Below are 13756 nucleotides of genomic sequence, written 5' to 3' on the forward strand. Positions count from 1 at the left end.
GCCAACGCCTACCTCGCAGGAATGTATTTTACTTTTACTTAATAAGTTACCTTTTCCTCTCACTATTGGTGTGTTTCGTTCAATTCTTTGCTTGAAATACCCAAAACCTGAGTATCATTACAGAAGCCATCGGCACCAGTGTGAAGCCAGACTCCAGCCAAGGAGGCCGGCACCAGTGTGAAGCCATACTCCAGCCAAGGAGGCCAGCACCAGCAACCACACCTGCCGTTTACTCTTCAGGCATCCCCACCCAGGTCATCCAGCCCAGGCCAGGAGTAGCTGCATTACCAAATTGGCTGAGTCCTTCTCTGTCCTCAACAAGGCAGTTTCCTCCTGGTCACAGCACATGGCCAGGCCCTCCCTCCTGGGTGGCTTTAAAAGCCATGTCAGCTGATGCCACCTACATCTCCAGGATCCAGGGGCGTCCAGCCTGCCCTGTCTCCCCAACTCCAGACTGAGGCAGGCCAATGCCTTCTCGGCATTTCCGCTTGGACGTGCCTTCCCTGTTCCCCGTCGCAGGAACAGCATCTCCATCACCTGCACTTTGAGAGCCCCCTTTCCCTTCCCACCCCCTCCACCTGGGTCCTGTCAGTGCTCACCTCCGTCTCCACCAAAGCCGGGATGAAACCGCGAAGGCCTCCGAACTGCTCTCCACTCCTGCTCCACCCCCACAATACATTTTCCAGCCGTGCTAACCTTTTAAAATGTAAATCAGATCGGTCACTCCCTCCCTTCAAGCCCTTCACCAGCTCCTCATTGTAATGAGAAAACATCCCAACTCAGCAAGGCTTACCCGGCCCTGGTGGTCTAGCCCTGCCTCTCCAACCTTCTCCACCTTTCTTTCTGCTGACCCTCACGGGCCTGTCGCTCCTGGAGTGCCCCGATTCCCCACCTCAGGCTTTTGTTTTCTTCCTCACTGTCACCTCTGCCAGCAGCGGCCTCACCCTGGCTCTCAGGTGTCCGTCCTCTGCCCAGCCTGCATGGAAGCTGACAGCTCCCAATCCCCCCTTTACAGCCTACCACTGAGAGCGGGGCTCCCTTCTCAACTCAGGGCCCTGGGAAGGCACCCTTGTCCACTCATCTGTGGCTAAAGGCAGGCCACAGGCAGAAACCTGGCCCCCAGGAGCCGCCTGGTTCCCTGAGGGGCTGGAGGGGTAGGAGAGGGAGCTGCTCTTAGAGCAGGAAAAGGAAGCATGGGTGGGTGGACTTGTCCAGCTACACCTCCACCCTATCTCCTGGGTGCTTGGCTCCTCCGCAGCGCTGCATCTGCTTGGACTGTCACTTCCACTTCCCAAGAAAGGGTGTTTTGTTTTTTTGTTTGTTTGTTTGGGGAGGTTTTTGTTCCAGGGCACGTGCGCTCTCCAGAAAGACAGAGAAAGACAGAAAGACAGAAAGCGAGAAATCACCCCCCAGGGGGGATGACCACGCCACAATCCCTTCTCCTCCATTCTCTTCTCGGGATCTTGGGCATGCACGCACACGCGCCAAGCACCAATAAAGGGTGTTTTAACAAATATCTTTTAAAGGCAACATAAATGAACAGTTACAAATAAAATAGTTAAAACTATAGAAAAATCACAAGGAAGAAAATCTCCACGATCCCGCCACCTGATGGTAGCCGCTGAACAGGCTGTGTTGCCATCTCTTTGGGCCACCCCCGCCACTGACCTCGAGGCCTCCAGCCCAGCAGCCACTAAGTCCTCAGACTGTAGTTGCTTATCGTTGTTTCCCTCTTCTCGGGCTTCTCTTTCAGGTGTCGATGCAATGCCTTCGGCCACCCCTTGGTGCTGAGACTCGGTGCTAAAGCCCTTGCCCGCCTACTTCTGGGCTCCGCGTGTGTGTCTGGCTGCCGCAGGTGCCCACGCCTTTGGTTCACAGAGGTCCTGTGCTGCCTGCAGGGGAAACCCCAGCTCCTTGGCCTGGGCCTCCAGGAAGGAGCAGACGGGATAGCATCCCCTATGCTAAAGAGATGCTCCTAGTTAAGGGAGCTGGATCCCACATGGAGGACTGCAGTTTGAATCCTGGCTCTGGCAATTCATAAAACGTGCAGGGTGTGTGTATGCCACAAATCCCAACAGGATGGAGAAATGGAAGGGAAGGGATTAAGGTGTGACGCCCCCTGGGAGGAGTTTTCACCCTCTCTCTGGCAAGTGCCCATACCCTGTGGTGTTAAGAATTGCTGAGCGCCATCCTATTGCACAGCGGCCCCTGTCTGTGAACTGCTCTGCTATGAAAACTGTCTCTGTGAAACTCCACTCCTCTGGCCAAGCACCCGTCCACCTGGAGACACCCTTCACCTGCTGTGACTGCCCGAGGGACACCCTGCTCTGTGACGTCCTCCCCAACCAGCCTCCCTCTTCTGTGTCCAAGAAAAATACAATTTATATCAAGAAACAAATAAATATAAATAATTTCCATAAGAATAAATGTAAAAAGGCTGTATTTTGTTTTCCAAAGACCTGGATGCTGCCGCTCCAAGCTCCACGCACACTGATAACCTCTCCCTGACAACTGGGTGGCCCCACATGCATAAAGACATGCCGAAGACTGTTCTTGTTTCTTTGGCAGAGGGCACGTGTACTCGCCAGAGACAGAAAGAAGGAGAGGGAGAAATCAGCCCCTGTGGGCTGTGGTCATGCGCGATCTCTTCTCCATTCCTCCATCCTGCTGGGGTCCTGGGCACCAATACACAGGCACCTGCTGTGTTTTCCAGGGCCCCAGGGCTGGGACTCGAACCCCTGTAGGCCATGTGAGATCTACCTCTTTTTTCTTTTTGGTAGGAATTACTTATTTTATTTATTATTTTTTAATTTGCTAAGGGCCTGTGTGCTCACCAGAGAAAGGAAGGAAGCAAGCCTCCAGGTCCAGGACTTCAACCATGGCCAGCCATATGGAAATCCAGCACCTTAACCACCAACATCACTTGCTGGTTCTGAGATCTAGCTCTCTTAACCAGTAAGCCATGGGGCTGGTTTGAAATGTTAATGACTGGGATCAGCAGGTGGTGTGGTGGTTAATGGTTCTAGACTCCCACATGGCCAACCATGGTTCAAGTCCTGGACCTGGCAGCTTGGTTTCCCACTTTCTCTCTCTATTGCTCTGTCCCTCTCTGGTCAAATAAATAAGTAAATATGTATATTAAAAAAGAAATGCTAAAGACTCTTTATACAACTCTTTTCACAAATATGTTTCCCTGAGACAGTGGGAGTTGAGGAGAAGAGGAAGAAAAGGCTCAGTCACATCTATCTCCATCCGCTCTGCCCACCTGGGAGGTGGTGCCAACTGTGGGCATGGCCACGTTGTGACCCCAGACACGTTTGCTTCCCTAGGTTTACCCCTCCATTAACAAAAAACATTATGTTTTGCAATTGTGTTGGTATGAAAACAAACATCATCTAGCCCAGATGCATTATTACAATATGCATTATTACTGCACTCATTTATTTCTTCGGATTTTAAAATCAATTAACATTAAAACAATTCTCAGGGACCTTTAAAGAATCCTGGGCCTGGGGTTTTGCAGCCAGGTAGAGCATTTGACACTGCAGGAGGGTAAACACTGAACTAGTTCAAAGCCTAAGGGTCTACCTTTGAGATGGAAAGAGGAATGCGGATGAGTGCTTTCTGCTACAAATCCTACCGAGACTGGCTCTCTAACACAGGTTTATTCTCTCCAGGCAAAAGTTGCCAAGGACAAGCCATCAATATAACTGCTAAATACAACCTGTAAGGAAGTGTCTCCCTCGAAAGAAGCCTGAATGAGGAATAGCCTGCAGAGGTCCAGAGGTCCGGCAGATGCTGCTCCCTGCGAGGAGTCAGGACGGCACTGTGGGGCGGAAGGCTTATGAGTCCACTTAGGCCCAGTTTCCAGCGGAAGAAAACTGAAAATCAGACAAATTCAGTAACTTGGCCCACACAGCACAGGGGACAAATGGTGACTCCAGGATTAAAACCCTTTCTGGTTGAATCATGGGCTGTTTTGGATAGACTGAATTTAGGGGCCCAAGGGGAGAGATGTCTAGGAGGTATTTGGATAAACTAGTTCAAGGCTCGAGAGAGATCCTTGGCTCGTGACATACATCTGGGCATCACCCGGTGGCTCACTCATTCTTTTGCCATCTAGACAGGTCCAGAATTGTTTCTGCCTCTTCAGCCTAGGTCTGTCCTGACCTGTGCCCTCCTCTCTTTTAGGAAAGCCTGGCTCTGAGGACCAGTAAGGGGATGCCTCGTCTGCACAGGTTCTGGGCCTCACCCTCCAGCCCCATTTTCTCTGCTGGATCATTTGACAGATAGCAAATTAAGCAATAGTATTATAAAATTATTATATTTAATTTATTATTATTACTGTTTATTTTACTATCGGGCATGTGTGCTCATCTGAGAAAGACAGAGAGAGAGTGAGAAAGCAAGCCGCCAGGACTTGAACCGCAGTTGACCAAGTGGGAGTCCAGCATCTTTAACCACCATGCCACCTGCTAGCCCCAAATAAATAATTCCATTTTTTTTTTTTAAAGTTAATTTTTTCGGGTCAGCTGGTGGCAAAGTGGTCAAGATGGCTGGCTCCCACATGGCCAACTCTGTGTGGCTCGAGTCCCACATCTGGCAGCTTGAAAAACACACTGGGCACATGTGTGAGCATACCCCAAATCCTGAGAGGAGAAAGGAGAAGGAACTGTGGTGTGACCGTTCCCTGGGGAGTGATTTCTCACTCCTCTCGCTGCCTCTGGTGAGTGCACATGCCCTTTAACAGGTTTTTTTCATTTTTAATTTTTTTCTTTCTCCCCTGAGTGACTGAGTGAGAGACAGAGACAGAAAGACAGTGCCCCCAACACCGTCTTCATGCTGTGATCCAGCTCCAGCCCAAGCCAGCCTCTAATCACACCTGGTGTGTTCAGGGAGGTTCTGGATGTGAATCTGGAACCTGCCATTGGAGCAGCCTCACATGTTGTGTTACTGCTGCACCATTCTCTGTCCCCATCAGAATATAATTACTGAGCACCTTTCATGTGCCAGACACCTTCCAGATTCTGAGAACGCAACAGGATCAAAGTAGGCAAAATCTTTCATCCCAGGGACCAGATAGTCTACAGCAGGAGTTCCCAGTGCAGCACAGAGCAGGGAGGCGAGAGTGAAAGAGAAAACACCCCCAAGCACGTACGTGAAGCTTCCTCCCCAAGCAAGTGAGCGAAACTTCATCTGTATTTACAGCTGCTCTCCCCCCCATCCCCCGCTGGCACTGCTGCCTGAGCTCCACCTTCTACCAGATCAGCTGGAGCATGATGTTCTCACGTGGGAACGGACCCTACTGTGAGCTGCACATGCAAGGGATCCACAATAGGTCGCATGCTCCTTGTGAGACTCTAACCTAATGCCTGATGATCTGAAATGGAGCTAAGGTAGTGATGCTAGCCTGGGGAGCAGCTGAAGATACAGCCTATGATGAGTTGAAAAATGATTTCATTATATAGTACAGTGTGATAGTAACAAAAATAAAGTGCACAAGAAATGTAATGCGCTTGAATTATCCCCAAACTGTCCCACTCCTTGCGGAAAAATCATCTTCCGTGAACCCAGTCCCTGGTGCCAAAAAGGTTAGGGATTGCTGAGGTAGAAAGCAGACCATGGAGAGGGCTGAGGGGGATGACAGCAGCCAAGGAGTCAGAGGACACTCTGAGGGGTCCAGGCTTGCACGTCTGCAAGGCTGCCTTTGGGAGCTCAAGGAGCCAGGAGAGCAGAGGGGCTCAGGAAGGCAGGGAGTGGCAAGGTCAGCAGGCAGGAGACCTAACCCAGATGATCCCACCTGTTCCAGGTTGACACTGGGTCAGCAGACGTGAATGAAACAGGAGAACTGGAGGAGAGGGGGTTTGCCACATGAACGTGCCCCATTAAGAGGGTATTTTTTCTCTTACTCTGATCTTTCCTAAGTTAAGAGAAAGCAGGGAAGCCAACAAGTGATGGTTAAGGTGCTAGATTCCCACATGGCCGACCATGGTTCAAATCCCACACCTGCTGGCTTGCGTTCTCACTTTCCTTTTCTCTCTGTTAAGTGCATTTGCCCCACGGCAAATTAAAATAATAATAATAATGATTAATAAAATAAAAAATTCTTTAACAAAAAAGAGAAAGTAGGAGGCAGGAGGAAGAAAGAGGCAGCAGAGAATTGGTCACAGGATTTGGGAAGCCTAGTGTAAAATGAGAGGGGCTAGCGGTGGCGTGGTGGTTAAAGTGCTGAACTCCCAAGTCACCAACCATGGTTCAAGTCTTGAACCTGGTGGCTTACTTTCTGGCTTTCTTTCTCTTTCTTCCTTTCTGGTCATATTAAAACATAATAATAAGGAAGCCAGTAAGTGGTGTGGTAGTTGAAGGCGCTGGACTCCCACATAACTGACCATGATTCAAGTCTCGGACCTGGTGGCTTGCTTTCTCACTTTTTCTCTCTTGCTCTCGCTCTCTCGTTCTGTACCTCTCTGGTCAAATAAATAAGTAAACAAATATAGTTAAATAAAATAATTCTTTAAAAAAGAGTTTAAAAACATAATAACAAATAAAATTAAATAAAGCAATATTTACTTTAATTTATTTATTATTCGATTTGATCAGAGATAGAGAGAAAGCAAGCCATCAGGTCCAGGACTTGAACCATGGTTGGCCATGTGGGAGTCCAGCACCTTAACCACCATGCCACCTGCCTGCCCTAAATAAAGCAATTCTTTAAAAAAAATAAATAAAGCAGGGCCAGCAGGTGGTGGTTAAGGCGCTGGGTTTCCAAATGGCCAGCTGTGGTTGGAGTCCTGGGCCTGGTGGCTGCCTCTCTCTCGCGTGAGTGTGTGTATCCTGTAGCAAAGTAAAAAATAATAATAATAGTAATGATAAATAAAATTAAATAAATAATTCTTTTAAAAAATGCAGGGAATGGACCAGCAGTTTGTGTAATGGCTATGTTGCTGGACTCCCATGTAGTCGACCATGGTTCGAGTCCTGGATCCAGTGGCTTAAACTCACATGGGGAGTGTATGCATGCATGCCCAAGATCCCGAGAGGAGAATGGAGGAGAAGGGATTGTGCCGTGGCCATCCCCCCAGGGAGTGATTTCTCATTTTGTGCCTCTCTGTCTCTTTCTTTCTGGTGAGCACATGTGCAAAAACCTTTCCCCCCCAAAAATAATGGAAAGATTAATTTCTCACTTTCCATCTCTGTCCCTCTCTGTCTTTCTCCAGTAAGTTCAAACATACCATGGCAAGAACCTGAAAAAAAAATTAAAATACAAATAGGTCTCCTCCTTAAGAAAGTATTAAGAATGTCAAGACAGTGACAGCAGAGCATGAAACCAAGCACATGTGCTTCCATGAAGCGCGCCTTGGAAAAGACAAGGTGTCAGAATCCAAGTCCAGGCTAAGCCCAACAGCATCGGCCCTTCCATACAGTGGAGACTTCAACTTTCTATTTTGATTTAAAAAGTTGCAATTTGGACAACGTTGGAAAAGAATTAATGTAGCTGCTTTTCTTTTCTCTTGAGGGGTCTGGGTGGGGGTGGGAACAGTGTTTCCCTCCCCCACACCCCCCAAAAAAACCAGGGCACCAGGGTTAACACCTGAGCAGGTGTAACAGTTCCCTTTCCTCGGGCTGACACAGTTGGCTGCAGCCATGATGTCTAAACCCGTGGAGTATGTTGAATACATTTATAGCGCACTGCCCCTCCTCACCCAAGGCTAATTACTTATGATCAGCAATAGTCGTCCCACCTTGGTAAGCCAGTCAGCCTTCTTGAATTTCAGCTTTCCTCATCTGTAATGTAGATAATTATATTTCATGGGGGCCTGTGAAGATTAAATATATGAAAAGCTTTCTAGAGTCTTAGCGTTGGGGCCAGCAAATGGCCTAGCAGTTAAAGCACTGGACTCTCACATGGCCAACCACCGTTCGAGTCCTAGACCTAGTAGCTTGAAAATTATAACAGGTATGTGTGCCCCAAATCCCAGGAGGATGGAGGAGAAGGAATTGTATGCATGGCCATCCCTCCAGGGAGTAATTTATCACTTTCTTTCTTTCTCTCACTGGTGCCCTATGGTGAAAAACCTAAAAAAAAAAAAAAGAAAGAAAGAAAGAAAGAAAGAAAAAATATCTCTGGGTCAGCCAGTGGTGGGGTGGTTAAGGTAGCTCCAATCTACTGGGTCATTGGAAGTCATGATACACTTCTCTTAGAGAAACATAAAAAAAAATTATGACTTTTCTGATGACCCAATACATGGCTGACTACACAGTTTGAATCCTGGGCCTGGCAACTTGAAAAATATGCTGGGTGTGTGTGTATATGCATTCCCAAAATTCCAAGAGGAGGGGAGAGATGGAGAAGGGATTGCCTCCAGGGGTGGGTGTTTTTTCCCTGTCTTTGTCTCTCTTTCTCCCCCTCTCATATGTACTATAGCAAATTTAAAAAGGGTGGGGAGCAGCAGTTGGCATGGTGGTTAAGGTGCTGGTCTCCCACATGACTGACTGCAGTTTAAGTCCTGGACTTGGTGGCTTCCTTTCCCACTCTCCCTTTCTTTCTCAGTGAGTGCACAAACCCTATAGAAAACTAAAAATAATAATAAATAAAATAAATAATTATTAAAAAGAAAAAAGAGTTGGGGCCAGCAGATGGCATAATGGTTATGTTGCTGGACTCCCACGTGGCCAACTGTGGTTCAAGGCCCAGATCCGATGGCTTGAAACTCATACCAGGCATATGTGCGTGTGTGCCCAGAATTCTGAGAAGAGAGTGGAGAAGGGATTGCAGCATGGCCATCTCCCCTGGGGAGTGATTTCTCACTTTCTGTCTCTGGTAAGCACACATGCCCTATAGCAAAAATCTCTCTCTAAAAAAAAGTCTTGAGGTTTAAACAAATGCTACAGCTCGACAGAAGCTCCCCCTGGTGCCATTCAACTACCTGGGTGCTATACATTCTTTTTTTTTTTTTCTGCCAGTGGGGATGGCTGGATCTCACATGGTCAACTACATGGCTGGAGTCCTGGATATGGCAGATTGAGGGACACTATGGGTATATGTGCATGCCCAGGAGCCTAAGAGAATGAAAGAAAAGGGAAAGCAATGTGGCCATCCCTACCCCCCTTCTGAAGTTAAATACTGTGTTTTCTCTTTCCCACTCTCTCTCTCTCTGCTGAGTGCACACAACCTATAGCAAACGAAAAATGCAAAACAAAACAGAAAGAAAAAAGATAAAGATTAATAATGGTGGTACTTGGGGGCCGGCTGGTGGCATGGTGGTTAAAAGTACTGGATTCCTACATGACTGACTGAGGTTCAAGTCCCGGACCTGGCAGCTTGCTTTCTCACTTTCCTTTTATCTTTCTCTCTCTGTCTCTCTCTCTCTGGTCAAATTTAAAAATAATAACAAATGGAATTAAATAGTTTTTAAAAATTCAGCATTTGACAACAAAACAAAAAAAAACAAAATAATGGTAGTACTTGGATGCCAGTATCGGGGGAGATGAAACAAAAGCAGCTGAAGTCCAGGTGACAGTTCTCCTGTGGACATCTTTTGGGGACTCTGCTGGGCCTGCAAACCCATCCCACGCATGCACCCACTTTACAGGTGTCAACCCCAGGAGCTAGGCCAGGCCACCACCTGCCTGGACTAAGGCAGAGAAAAATGGTCCTTAAAGACCAAGTGGGCAGTGAGGGCAGCGGCACTCTCCCCAGAGCTCTTCTGGGGCCCCTTTCCACCCGGGGGTCTATGAAACACTCTGGGCTCTTCCACATTCTGTTTTTTGTTTGCAGAAGCAGTTTGAGCTGTTGATCCTTGCAGCTCTGTACAGTATATTCTTCTGGAGTGAAATACTGTGCCGCGGGTGTCTGTGGGGGGCGGGAGGGCAGTGCAGGAAGCAGTGATTTGCTTGTGCAGTCCTCGCTTCTGTGCTTCACTGCAGGCCGGGAGCTGTGCTGCTCTCTAGGTGTGCAGAATGCAGTTTCCCCAGGGAACTCATCATTTAGGGAGCTCGATCGAGTGTCAGTCTTAATCACCCAATAAATACCGAAGGGTAATGGGAAGCAAGAGGGAGGTGGAGGCTTGCTGACAGCAGACACCTCGGGGCTTCTTTTCCTCACATCGGCTTGAAGTGCTTCTCTGCCATGCTCTTGCTGATTCACATTTCAAGCTGGCTCCTTCTGAGGACATTTAAAATTATAGTGGAGCAATCTAAACTCCGAGAAAGGACAGAGGGGAATAAATGAGTAAGTGAAACCAGGGGCTCCTATATGGGTGAGGATGGAGCTACCCGATGGAGTAGTGGTTAAGGCGCTAGACTCCCATATGGCCAACCATGGTTTGAGTCCTGGACCTAGCAACTTGCTTTCTCTCTCTCGTGAGCATATGTGTCCTGTAGCAAATTAAAACATAATAATAATAATAATAAATAAAATTAAATAATTAAATGTATATACGGGCGAGGATGCCAAGCTTGAGTCTTAGATCTAGGCTGCTGGCTACTGCATCTCAAGGCCCTCCCCCCCAGTGGAGCACAGAATTGGATTGCGGCTGTTTGTCCCCAAACGTGATCATTTGGTGTATTCCACTAACTACAGCCAAGAGACGATGCCTAATCTCAGAACCCAGAAACTTACTGAAATAAAGTGAGGCCGCCATGATGTACCAATTCAGAGTTTTTACCTGAGAAACTATCGATGCTTTTTCCAGCTCTTGACCAATGTCCTCAAGTCATAACCTGCAGACCAAATCAAGAAGCATATACAAATCGGCAACGCATCAGTGCAGCCGGGCTCTGAAAATAGCAGCTGCAGCCACAAACCAAAGAACAGGCCTTTGTGAGCAGAGTGAAAGGCACCATTTGTCCTAGGCTCATCTTTTAGGCTGCAGATAGAACCCCACATGCTCTTAATGACTCTAAGCAAAGATAGAATCAATTATACTGAAGGAGGGTATCTTAGTGTATTAGATATTCTCTTTCCTACTAAATTTCCGGGGCCCTGATTTTCTAACCAGAGCCCAAGAAAGTATGAAGTGACATGAGAGGAGGTAGCAGACCCATTGCAAAGCCTAGTCATTTGCTTTAATTTTGACAGGAGACAGCCACAGAGAGAGGGAGGGAGAAAACACTGCCAAACAGGGCACAGTCATGCCACACCCCTTCTCCATTTTTTTCATCTTGTTGGGATTTGGGGCACTCACACACACATGCCCAGCATATTTCTTTCCCTTATTTTATTTATTTTATTTTTACATTTTCCACAAATATTTACTTTACATATCACATTTTACTCATACTCCATAGTTTTTTTTTTTCTTTTTTGACAAGTTTTTGCTATAGGTCATGTGCGCTTGCCAGACAGAGAGAGACAGAGAGATAGAAAGCAATAAATCACCCTCCAGGGGGGATAGGCAATCCCTTCTCCTCCATTCTCCTCTCGGGATCTTGGGCACACATGTACACGCGCCCGGCGTGAGTTTAAGCCACCGGGTCCAGGACTTGAACCACGGTCGGCTACATGGGAGTTCAGCAACATAGCCATTATGCTAACTGCTGGTCCCATACTCCATAATTCTTGACAGTTAATAAACAACTTTCCAAATTTTGAAATACTGAATTGTAATGACAATGTTCAAAATATTTCTTATAATTTTGTAAAATTTTGTTTGTGACTCTGTAACAACAGAGACAGCATGGTTTTAAATATTTTTGAGAAAATATTTACATCCCAGCATGTTTCTTAAAGCCACTGAGGCTGGAATTCAAACTGTGGGGTGTGATCCAGCTTCCTTAATGACTAGGTCTCAGGGACAGGTTGCAAAGCCTCATTTTGACAGCATTAATGGAGGCCAGACTCAAGATGAGCCACACAAGACCAGGGATGGATTACTCTGGCAGTGCACAGCCCAGGCTCTCTGGGCAACCCGTTACATCTCGACTCCAGGCACTGCCTCTGGGAATGTGGCTTCACTCCAGTAGCCCCACCACACTTGTCTTAAATTAACCTTTCATTTATAAAATGACACTGAATTGATCTCTTCAGCCAAATTAGCACTGCTTAGAAAGACAAGTCAGTTTCAGAAACACTTCTCTATCAGGGCTTGCACCTAAACCACACAACTTCCTGAGCAGTGTCACACCTGGAACGACCTTCCCAGCACAGCACATTCGGAGAGCAAGAGGCGCCGTCCGGAGTCAGGCTACCAGTCCAGACTGTCAGTGTGTGCATTTTTGTTTTGTTTTGGTTTTTTTTTTTTTTTTTTTTTTTGGCACTGAGGTCATACTTTAATCCACCCTGAACATGTGTAATTGTTCTCTGCCCACCATCAGCGATTCTGAGACCGAAACACTATGCAAAGTCCCTTACAGAGTTCCTCCGAGAACTTAGCAGATGGCAGGGAATAACAGGGAGCAGGGGCAGGAAGAGTTTCATCTCTTCTATCTTAAGCCCAATGCCCAGCCAGGGGCTAGGAAGATGAATGAAAACTGTTGCTAGGAATGCTGAAGGATGGTGACAGAAATTCCTGTCACTGGACAAACATAAAAAGAAATGGAGGTTTATTCAACTCACGGGTTGGAGGCCCAAGGTCCAGGGTCCAACTTGCGGGGAGGTGACAACATGAGGAACAGGCTCTTGGGCAGAGCGGCTCTCTGTTTCTCTGTGTTCTGCCCTGTACCCACAAGTGTCTGCCTACTTACTCCCTCTCTTTGCGTAAACACATGCCCTCTGACTTGATCACACCCAAAGGTCCCATCCTGGGACGCCACCTAGTAATTTTTCACTTAACAGCTTTACGATACGACCAAGTTCCAACCCATAAACTTTAGGGGGACATCCAATCACTACCAAGACCAAATCCCAAAGCATGAACGTTTGGGGAAACAAATCATTATCCATACCATAGATGGTCTTTACCGGGTCATTTAAACGCATGTCTAGGGACCAAAAGGTGGTCAAATTAAAATAAAAGAATGAATAAATAAAAATTAAATAAACATTTTAAAAAAATGTTCACTTCGGGACCAGTAGTTGGCATAATGGCTGTTGCTGGACTCCCATATAGTCGACTGTGGTTTGAGTCCCGGACCCAGTGGCTTAAACTCATGCCAAGAGCATGTACATGCATGCCGAAGGTCCTGAGAGGAGAATGGAGAAGGGATTGCGGTGTGTGGCTATCTCCCCCGGGGGATGATTTCTCGCTTTCTGTCTCTCTATCTCTCTGGTGAGCATACACGCCCTATAGTAAAAACCTCTCTAAACAGAAAAAAAGAGAAAAAAAAGTTCACTTCAAAAGATAAATAAAATACCATTCCAGTGACTGTCTTTTTTCTTTTAAGAATTTTTTTTGAGTTTTTGCAATAGGGCATGTGTGTTCCCCAGAAAGACAGAGAGACAGAAAGCGAGAAATCACCCCTCAAGGGGGATGGCCATGCCTCAATCCCTTCTCCTCCATTCTCCTCTCGGGATCTTGGGCACACACGCACATGCGCCCGGCGTGAGTTTTAAGCCACCGGGTCTGGGACGTGAACCGTGGTCGACTACATGGGAGTCCAGCGACATAGCCATTATGCCAACTGCTGGTCCCTCTTTTAAGAATTATTTATGGAGGGAACCAGCAGTTAGCATAATGACTATGTCGCTGGACTCCCATGTAGTCGACCACGGTTCACGTCCCAGACCCGGTGGCTTAAAACTCACGCCGGGCGCATGTGCGTGTGTGCCCAAGATCCCGAGAGGAGAATGGAGGAGAAGGGATTGCGGCGTGACCAT

The sequence above is a fragment of the Tupaia chinensis genome, unplaced genomic scaffold (assembly GCF_000334495.1).
Source record: "Tupaia chinensis unplaced genomic scaffold, TupChi_1.0 Scaffold000624_1, whole genome shotgun sequence".
Lineage (NCBI taxonomy): Eukaryota > Metazoa > Chordata > Mammalia > Scandentia > Tupaiidae > Tupaia > Tupaia belangeri.